At 43.3% G+C, this 9,561-nt stretch overlaps 1 long non-coding RNA gene across 1 annotated transcript; it reads left to right on the forward strand.

The window, feature by feature from the left end:
• Positions 1-5,302: 5,302 nt before the first annotated feature.
• LOC123052773 (uncharacterized) lies at positions 5,303-9,270 on the forward strand. The gene is made up of 2 exons (XR_006425045.1): positions 5,303-5,942; positions 6,553-9,270. It is a non-coding gene; the product is annotated as an uncharacterized lncRNA (long non-coding RNA).
• The last annotated feature ends 291 nt before the right edge of the window (positions 9,271-9,561 follow it).

Consider the following 9,561-nt stretch of genomic DNA (forward strand, 5'->3'; position numbering starts at 1 on the left):
AAATAAAATTTATTCCTTTGTTGTAGGGAAAAATTGGCTTTTCGCAAAACATATTAACCATACAGCCTCCACCAGCCAAATATGCATGTAGTGATAGCATTATTCTGTTCATTACTCTTTTGTGTTACATTGCCAGCATATTCCATGTGCTGACCCGTTTTCGGGCTGCAACGTATCATGTTGCAGATTTTTCAGACAATGAGTAAGGAGCCTTAGGTCGTGGTCTTTCACTCAGTGATGCCGTTGGAGTTGATGGACTCGCTTTATCTTCCAAGCCTTCCGCTGTTATCGTATTAGATGGCCTTAAGCCATATTTATTGTAATAAGTTCTCTTTTGAGACATTTGATGTAATAAGTGTGTGATTTCTACTCTGTTATAAATCCTTCAAGTACTGTGCGTGTCAGCATTACCGATCCAGGGATGACACTGATGCACAGAGATCAGACTGTTTGAGGTCTAGTCGCTGCAATGTAACTCCAAAATACATGAAGGATTTTGCAGTGAAGCCTCCATGCAAGAGGCCCCCACTTGTTGCTGGTCAAGTTGCTGATCCCACCAGTGTCAGAAGGGGTGAAGAATTACCCACGTAATATGAAAGGCATTAGGCCAAGTTTGCCAAACAAGCAAAGAAGGCCATTGAAGAATTCAACGTGCCTCGAAGGCTTCAGCTGAAGCCAGTGCTAGTGGTAGTGCCAGTGCCCCAAGGAAGGCTATGCAAAAGAAGCCTGCACACAAGCCAAGGTTGTCTGATGCAATGCCCTCAGTGGTCAAGCCCAAAGCTCCAAATGCTTCTGCTCCTAAGATTACAAAATCTTCAGTGCCTCCTCCTGCATCAAGTTCCTCAATAGCAGTAGCAAAAGCTTCAACACTGGTCATGCTCGCATCTTCCCACCGCACCGGGGGCTTCTCAATAGCCTCAATTGCTGCATCAAGTGCCTCAGCTAGTCGGCAACCAACGTCCTCAATACCCAAGCTGAAGCTAAAGGCAACTGCTGGCCGTGGAACCAGACCAAGTCCTAAAAGCAAGGTCGTTGTGCCTCAGGTTGATGAACATGGGCTCACTGACAAAGATGAGCTCGCAGAATTCCTCAGAAGAAGGCAAGAGAAAGCATAGCCAAGAATTCTTCTGTTCCCTTGCTGCTGGATCCAAAGCAGCTATTGGACTTCATTGAGATCTGGTGCACTAACCCAGAAACACCTCTTGATGACCTGAACCTGCCTCCTGGCCCAGGCCACATGATTTTCTCATTCATATTGAATGAGAAGCACAAGATAGCTTAGGCGAAACTTGTGAAGAAACAACAAATTCCAAAGGAGAAGGAACTAAAGAAGAAGATGATGACTACAACCCCTCAACAGCTGCTGCAATTGCAATCTGAAATTACTCAGCTGTGTGAAGAATATCAAAGACAAGCCAATCATTGTTGTGGTGTGAAAGAAATATTCATCACTACCTCAACTAAGGTTGTCGAGGATCACAATAAGAGAGATGCTGCCAAGTTTGGCATGACACCACCTTCCAGTTCCTCAGCTCCACCTCCAACCACAGAGGCCAGTAAGACTGCACCTTCAACTGTTGAAGAAACTGCCAGGGCAACTGAAGATGTTGCGCCTGAAGAAACTAAAAGGGCAACAAATACTGTTGTGCTTGAAGAAATTCCCAGGGCGACTGAAAGTGTCGTGCCCGAAGAACCTGCCAGGGTGACTGCATTAGTTACGCCCGATGAAACTGATCCAACCAGTTCTTTAGCAGCAGTTCCACCAACGACCTCATCTTTGAAACTTATTACCCTTCCTTCTGCATTAGAAGCGAAGAAGACAAAGGCTACGGAGTGTGAAGCGAAGAAGAGAAAGGCATCAACTCCACCTATTCTTGAATTACTGAAGAAATTTAAGACGACAACATTGTATTCAATTGTCTTTCCTATTGATGCAATTCCAATCTCATCAGCACCCCTGCTCGTAATCTTGAGAATCTTCAAATTGTTCCATATGCGATGGATTATGAAATCCCTCAGGCTGATGAAGATGAAGAAGATACCCATTCGGCTGCTAACACGGAGCAAATGGATGAAGAAATTGAGGTTGATACCGATGTATCTGTGCTTCAAGAGACTACTCAAAGTCCTCAGTGAACTCCGCTGTTTGAAGAAAATGAGGAGGAAGTGGATATTGATGGTCAAACAACTCCTCCAATTCATGATGAATATTGGGAAGCAGCTCACCCAAATTCGCCCCTCACCACTCCCTCACAAAAGAGCCCAGTCGACTCAGCGCACTGAAGAATTTCCAATTGGCTCTGAAGAACAACAACCATCGGTCCATAGCATACCTGAAAAAGTTCTAGCTGCAGCAGCTAATGAAATTGCTCATGATGACGCTGATGTCCATGTCATCAATGCATCTCCTCCATGTGCCAAATCAATTCCCTCAGCAGATACTCATGCAGTTCCAACAGCTACGACCGAGGAAGTTGCTCGTGCTCTAGCTATCACAGATCCACATGACTCAACTGTGTCCCCACGACCAGTTCTTGTTGTCAGAAAGAAAAGGAAAAATCTTCAACCTGTCCCCGTGATGCCCAATATTGGCAAAGGCCTCAAGGGACCAAAATTTGACAATGCCAGATTCTTCGAAGAAAAGAATTTCTTCATTGGCGAGTCACCCTATGAGTCTACCAAACTTAGGCGTTTGAGGTTCTGGACAAGAACACAAATGAAATTCTCTGCCTCACTGCTGCTTGACAAGAAGAAGGTATTCCAGCATCGTCATATTCCTCATGTGGATATGGAATCAATTCCCTGCTTCCGACTAGTTTTGGCTGTTCTTCATGATGCTGGTCTGCCTAATTTCTGTGTTGATGTCTGTGACTGGAATGAAGAACTGATTCTTCAATTCTATGCAACTATGCACTTCTCTAGCAACACTGACTACACTGCAACTTGGGCTCTGGACTGGATGACTGAAGATACTCACTTCAAACCACCAATCGGTGAATTGCTTCATGCTCTTCTAGTCAATCCACCCCAAGAAGTAGCCAGGATTTTTTTTGAAGAACCTGAGCTGCCTAATCACGTGATGCAAGTGCTAATGAAGCCTATGGCTGAAGGAAATGCTCCAAGGACGACCTTCCTAGTGACAGATTTGCTATATGTGCTGAAGACTGTGTATCGCATTCTGGCAAAGACCCTCAGTCCGATCAAAGGCCACAATTCCAACACTAAAGAAGTTGTGGGAGTCATGAAGAACTTGTTGTTGCACATCATGCATGGCACTCCCATCAACATTCATGATTTCTTCCTGACGACTTTGGTCACTGTTACTCAGTCTTCATTTGAATTGAAGCCATACGCATGATGACCCACAAGTATAGGGGATCAATTGTAGATCTTTTTGATAAGTAAGAGTGTCGAACCCAATGAGGAGCAGAAGGAAATGACAAGTGGTTTTCAGCAAGGTAATGTCTGCAAATGCTGAAATTATAAGTAGTAGAGTAGTTTGATAGCAAGATAATTTGTAACGAGCAAGTAACGATAATAGTAACAAAAGTACATCAAGATAGCCCAATCCTTTTGAGGCAAAGCACATGACAAAACGGTCTCTTATGATAAGCAAAGCGTTCTTGAGTGTACGGGATTTTCATCTAGTCACTTTCACCATGTTGGTTCGATTTGTGTTCGCTACTTTGATAATTTGATATGTGGGTGGGCCGGTGCTTAGGTGCTGTTCTTACTTGAACAAACCTCTTACTTATGATTAACCCTCCCGCAAGCATCCACAACTACGAGAAAAGTATTAAGAATAAATTCTAACCATAACATTAAACTTTTGGATCCAGTCGGTCCCTTACGGAATAGCGCATAAACTGGGGTTTAAGCTTCTGTCACTCTCGCAGCCCATCATCTAATTGCTACTCCACAATGCATTCCCTTATGCCAAAATATGGTGAAGTGTCATGTAGTCAACGTTCATATGACACCACTAAGGGAATCAAAACATACATACTATCAAAATATCGAACACATATCAAGTTCACATGATTACTTGCAACATGATTTCTCCCATGACCTCAAGAACAAAAGTAACTACTCACAAATGATAAACATGCTCATGATGAGAGGTGTATTAAATAGCATATTGGATCTGAACATATAATCTTCCACCAAATAAACCATATAGTAATCAACTACAAGATGTAATCAACACTACTAGTCACCCACAAGCACTAATCTATAGTTCCGGTAACAAGATTGACCACAAGAGATAAACTAGGGTTTGAGATGAGATGGTGCTGTGGAAGATGTTGATGGGGATTGCCCTCCCCAAGATGGGAGAGTTGTTCGTGAGGATGATGACGATGATTTCCCCCTCCGGAAGGGAAGTTCCCCCGGCAGAATCGCTTCACCGGAGGGCAAAAGTGCTCCTGCCCAAGTTCCGCCTCGAGGCGACGGTGCTCCATCCCGAAAGTTCTCTCCTCCTTTTTTCTAGGTCATAATGACCTATATACCAGAATATGGGCACCGGAGGTGGTCCTGGGAGAGCACAACCCACCAAGGCGCGCCTGGGCTCCCTGGTGCGCCTAGGTGGGTTGTGCCCACCTGGTGAGTCCCCTCTGGTAGTTATTTGCTCCAATAATTCTTAAATATTCCATAAAAAAATCTCGTGATGTTTCAGCTCATTTGGAGTTGTGCAGAATAGGTAGCCTGACGTAGCTTTTTCAGGTCCAGATTTTTAGCTGCCAGAATTCTCCCTCTTTTTATACCTTGCATATTATGAGAGAAAAGATATTAGAATTACTCAAAAAACATTATTATGGATAATAATATTTTAACATATAACGAGGCTAGCCAACTGGTCTCCTCGGTTGTCCCTCATTTTGTTTCGATTTGGGCCGTTGGATGGTGGTCAAACAGCAGATTTTTTCGCTGGTTGACGTTGGATCTTCGGTCATTTTCGTTTTGACCGCGGGGTGAGTTCATGCAGGCCATGACCTGTGGGCTCGGCCTCTCAACCGATTGGCTGGGTGAGCCTTTTTTGGGTGCTTGGGCGGCCGATCCTGCCGCGCCGCATGCGCGAGCGTCACGGGCGAGGATTTCTATTGGGTCAGATTTACTCCGGTCACCCAGAAATGCAGCGTCGCATGTCCCATCACGCGGAGTCCGTGTCGTGCGGCGTGGGCCAGCGCTTATGCACCCGGTATCTCCGTCCGCGGCAGCTGACTGGTGGGCCGATGCTGCCTTGGTCCCGTTCATCGGTTGAACTGGGTGCATGTCCCGCGGTGTACGTGTAGGCTAGAGTTTTTTGGGGTCAACCGCTCTTGGCGGGACGCTCCTGGCGTACTGCCCGCGTCGTGCGTTGTGGGCAGCAGCTGCGGAGGGGCCGGCCGGTGCGTGTGCACTCGGTTTCTGCACTCGCCTTTGGCCTTTCCCGATGACGGGTGGCCCGGCGCTGCTCCTGGTCCTGCTCGTCGGCTGCCCTGGATGCCGTTTCGTCGGGGTCATGGTGGGAGCGAACCTGTCCTCGCACGCCGCGCATCGTGCGGCCCGTCATGGGCAGCCTCGAATCACAGCAACCACGTCCCTCCCTGCTCCCTCCCTTGTCCGCCGCCGCACCGGTTCCTCTCTCTCTCTCTCTCTCTCTCTCTCCTGCGATGTTCCTCCTTCCTGTTGGCGTGCCACGCCCCGTCTTCCACCCTCACGTTCATCTTCAACACCCCCTCCTCGGCTAGATGGCGCCTCTGGGGGTGAAGGAGCAGGGGAGGGCCAAGAGGACAGTGGTGTGGGGTGGAGCAGCGAGGCCGGCGGCCCAGACGGCGGACGCCTCACGGGGTGGAGGAGAGGCCGGCGATAGGGAAGGATCAGAATCCTCATGGAGCAGCAGGGAAGGTGAAGTCCCGACGGCTGAAGATGGTGCGCATGGGAGGAGCTCGGGTGATGTCAAGGTGAGCTTCTCTCAATCCTTCTCCCCCTTCACGCCTCTTGCAATTTTTTCTTGTTTCAGATCATATGAAGGTGAGTGTAGTCTTGTGAGCAATTGCCTGTGCTATTTTCTTCTTTCTTTACTTTCTCCCTTTCCTACAAGAAGATGCCGAGTCATGTAATATCTTCAAGGAAGAGAAAAGCTGCATTTTGTTCATGTGAAAAGTTAGGGTGGGTTTGTGTTTTCAGAAATGAGGCGACCTTTCATGTACACATATCAAAGATTTTTCTCTGTAAACGTATACTGGACCTGTGTGATTTGCATGACAGAGCTTAAATAAATCTGGTCCATTTATATTCAACCTTGCATTATGCAGTAGTAGAACTACTGCTCGATTTGGCGTGTGCCATTTTTGGTGCGTCAATTTCAGCTAGACTAAATCAACCACGCCGTCCTTCTTGGCTTGATTTTTCCTATGTCTGTGTGTGTGCTGCACGTTTAGCAGGCCTGACTTAAGATCTAACCCCTGACGGAGTTTAAGCATGGTCCAGTATGCACTTCTTGACTTCTCTTGATTTCTGTTTTTGTTTAAATTCATATCAAATCAATATTGTTTGCAACTTTGCATACAGGTTGGAGAGGTTATTTTTGGCGTGGAGGTCTTTTTCAATTTTTCTGAAGTTAGACTTTTTTCCAGTTCCCCAAGCACGTTCGTCATGTTAACTAAAGTGTTACCTACCAAAATTGTATCATTGATCCCACACAATGGTTAGAATCCCAGTCGTTCAATTACAGTAGACCAGACCATGTTTCACGATTTGTATAGTCCAACCAATAATACAGATTGAGCCTGGTGATGATTTTCAATATATTGTGATAGTAGTTTCCTGCATTGATTAGTTAATGAGCCATCCTTCCGTTTTACTTGAAATGGTGTAATAGTTAAATAGATGTATTTGTGCCATTTTGCTCATTGTAAGGTAGGGGCTGATCAGGGTGGAAGAGTAATCTGTGTTGTGTAGACAACATCATTGTAATTTTCTCAGGCGAATAAAAGAATAGCTTGCGGTGCATGAAAAAGCCCCAATAACATTCATCAGTTCAGTTCAGCTGTACATCTTTTGACCCCTTCTCTTGGTGCTGATTGAGCTTTGTGTGTTAATATTTTTATTTAACTGCATTTTTTGCTTTAGTCCTTCCTCTTAGTGTATAATGATCCTGATCGTGTGAGTTTCTTTCCTGGAAGGGTAGTTATGCCTCAATGCATTCCATAACAAAATGCATATATGTCCTGGAGGTAGGATTTCAGCTTCAGATTGTCATCAAGTTTGTTGAATTTATTGTTCCATGTTGGAACAGTGTACTTTCACGAGTATTTTTCTACTGAGTACATATAATACTTTCACACCTATGTTGTATTATATTCCAACTTTCCAAGTACCTTCTGCTTTTGTTCTTGGATTCTTTCTAAATGCTCCACAAGTCCTGCACTAATTTTTTTCAACAAAATAATTAAGTGAAACATGGCTCTGAGCTATTGTCATATGGTAGCTGTATGGGCTCTACTTGAGTTTGGCAGTCATATTTTCTTTAACTGTTGGTAAAAGTCTTAAGCTATGCTACTTTAGAACCTTCTGAAATACAAACAGTAGCCATAGTTCCATATGCATTTCTTTGATTGTAATTTCTTGTTGGTACCTTACCAAGCAGGCCGCTTGGTGCGTTTCTATCTTACCTGCTGTCATCAAACTGGAGCCACAAATCCAGTGGATTTTGTTTCTGTTGAATCATATTACGTCCAGAAATGTGAGCTTATATCCGCTGCATCTTTTGGGAGGTCTTTTTTTTACGCTGAAAATAATGTGTGTGCTTATCCCATTAACTTGAGTGTGTTATTACAAGTTGAAGGGGCATGAATGGTCCACAACTCAGCTGGCTGTTGTTTCTGTAAGAAATTACTTTCTTCATTATGCATTGCTCATGATTATTCTGTCTTGAATAAACATATGGTGTGGCACTTTTCATATAATGATTTTATATCTTTATGGTCCCAAAATCATGCTGTTGATTTACTTTCGTGTTATTTCATTATTTTGGCTCTGAAAAGCAATAGTATAGTATATCCATGGAGTATAATAGGTTTGTTTGTTTGTTCTATCAAGCCAGTTTTATTCCATTTGCATGAGCATATACCAAACTTTTTTAATGCTCGCTCGTGAACAAGATGAGAGCACTGGTTATGTATTTCCAAACAAGGCTTTGACAGAGATAGGTATTACTGATTTCTTTGGATTGCTATGCTGCAAAACTTGATGTATTGTCTCGGCTAACTCTCCTTTTTTTAATTCAAAAGCAAAGAAGATTCCTACAACTACTGCAGATTTGCGAAGAATTGTGAAATCAGAATATCCATGTATCAAAAGCAAAAAAGATGCCTACAACTACTATATACTAGGAATGATGTTCTATATTGCTACCACGGGAGAATATATATCGTAGTGCTCTGAATATAAATTAAAATGTTACTAGGGTCCTTGGTAAATGCATTGTTTTTCCTTTCCCATCCAGAATGATATTTGAAGATACGGAATTAGTATGAGATCGCTTTAGGGGATTTAAACACTTGGATAAGATTAAAAACATGTTGTACCAAATTGGCAGTCCTTCGTCCGAATTTTCTTGATAATGGTACACCATTTGGCGATGGGTTCTCTAAAAAACTTAAAATTCCACTAGATATTATTTAGATATAATGGAAAATGGATCAGAAATGCGGCTTGTATGACCGAAAACATCCTTAACATATGGTTGTTCATTATACTCTGTGGTAGTGAGATAGGTAATGTTACACATAATATATTTTTTCCAGTCGTGTCCCTCACTCTCTTAAGCACGTTTCTGTTGTATACTGGTTAGTTGTCACATTGCATGTATTTGAGGCTGTCGTCGGGTCTCCACTGTTGTACATTTGTCTTGCCACTTTGTTGTTCAAATTATTTTTTAGGAAACAATTTGAACTCTTCTGAAGGCCATTTGTTCTTACTGCTTTTCTTTATAAGTTTCTCCATAATGGCACTTTCCACCTGGAAAAAGCATCAAGGACCTGGAAAAAGCATCAAGGTCAGCGATCCAGTTTTGTTCTATAGGCATCTCTTCTTTGAATAAGGCATGGTAGCAGATGATGTATCTGTTTTATGTGTGTCAGAAGAGGCATCCGGTTGCTTAACTTTGTACGCACATTCTGGTTCTTTAATCTTAGTTGTACAACCTATAACTATCCAATTTATTCTTTGTAAACCAACTCAAAGCTGTGAATTGATGACCACACTTGCTAAGACAATCTTGAAATATTCTGTTGGGTCTCTATTTCTGTACCGAACTTTAGGGAATCACCTACTGCTGAAAGACTTGCCCAGGCTATGTATGTCAAACATAATGATGCCCTAAATCATCCTGACGGGAAAAAATATATCTCAAGTTATTCCTAAAACCTAATTTTATCAACAAACGCTTAATTTTTGAAAATACACCATGTTTGTTGCAATGGATCAAGAGGTACACATGCCCTCAAATCTGAAGTTATTAACAAATGCATTTTTTTTCAAAGCACACTCATGGTTTAAATGGGCATATGTGTCATT

The sequence above is a fragment of the Triticum aestivum genome, chromosome 2D, assembly GCF_018294505.1.
Source record: "Triticum aestivum cultivar Chinese Spring chromosome 2D, IWGSC CS RefSeq v2.1, whole genome shotgun sequence".
NCBI classification, from domain to species: domain Eukaryota; kingdom Viridiplantae; phylum Streptophyta; class Magnoliopsida; order Poales; family Poaceae; genus Triticum; species Triticum aestivum.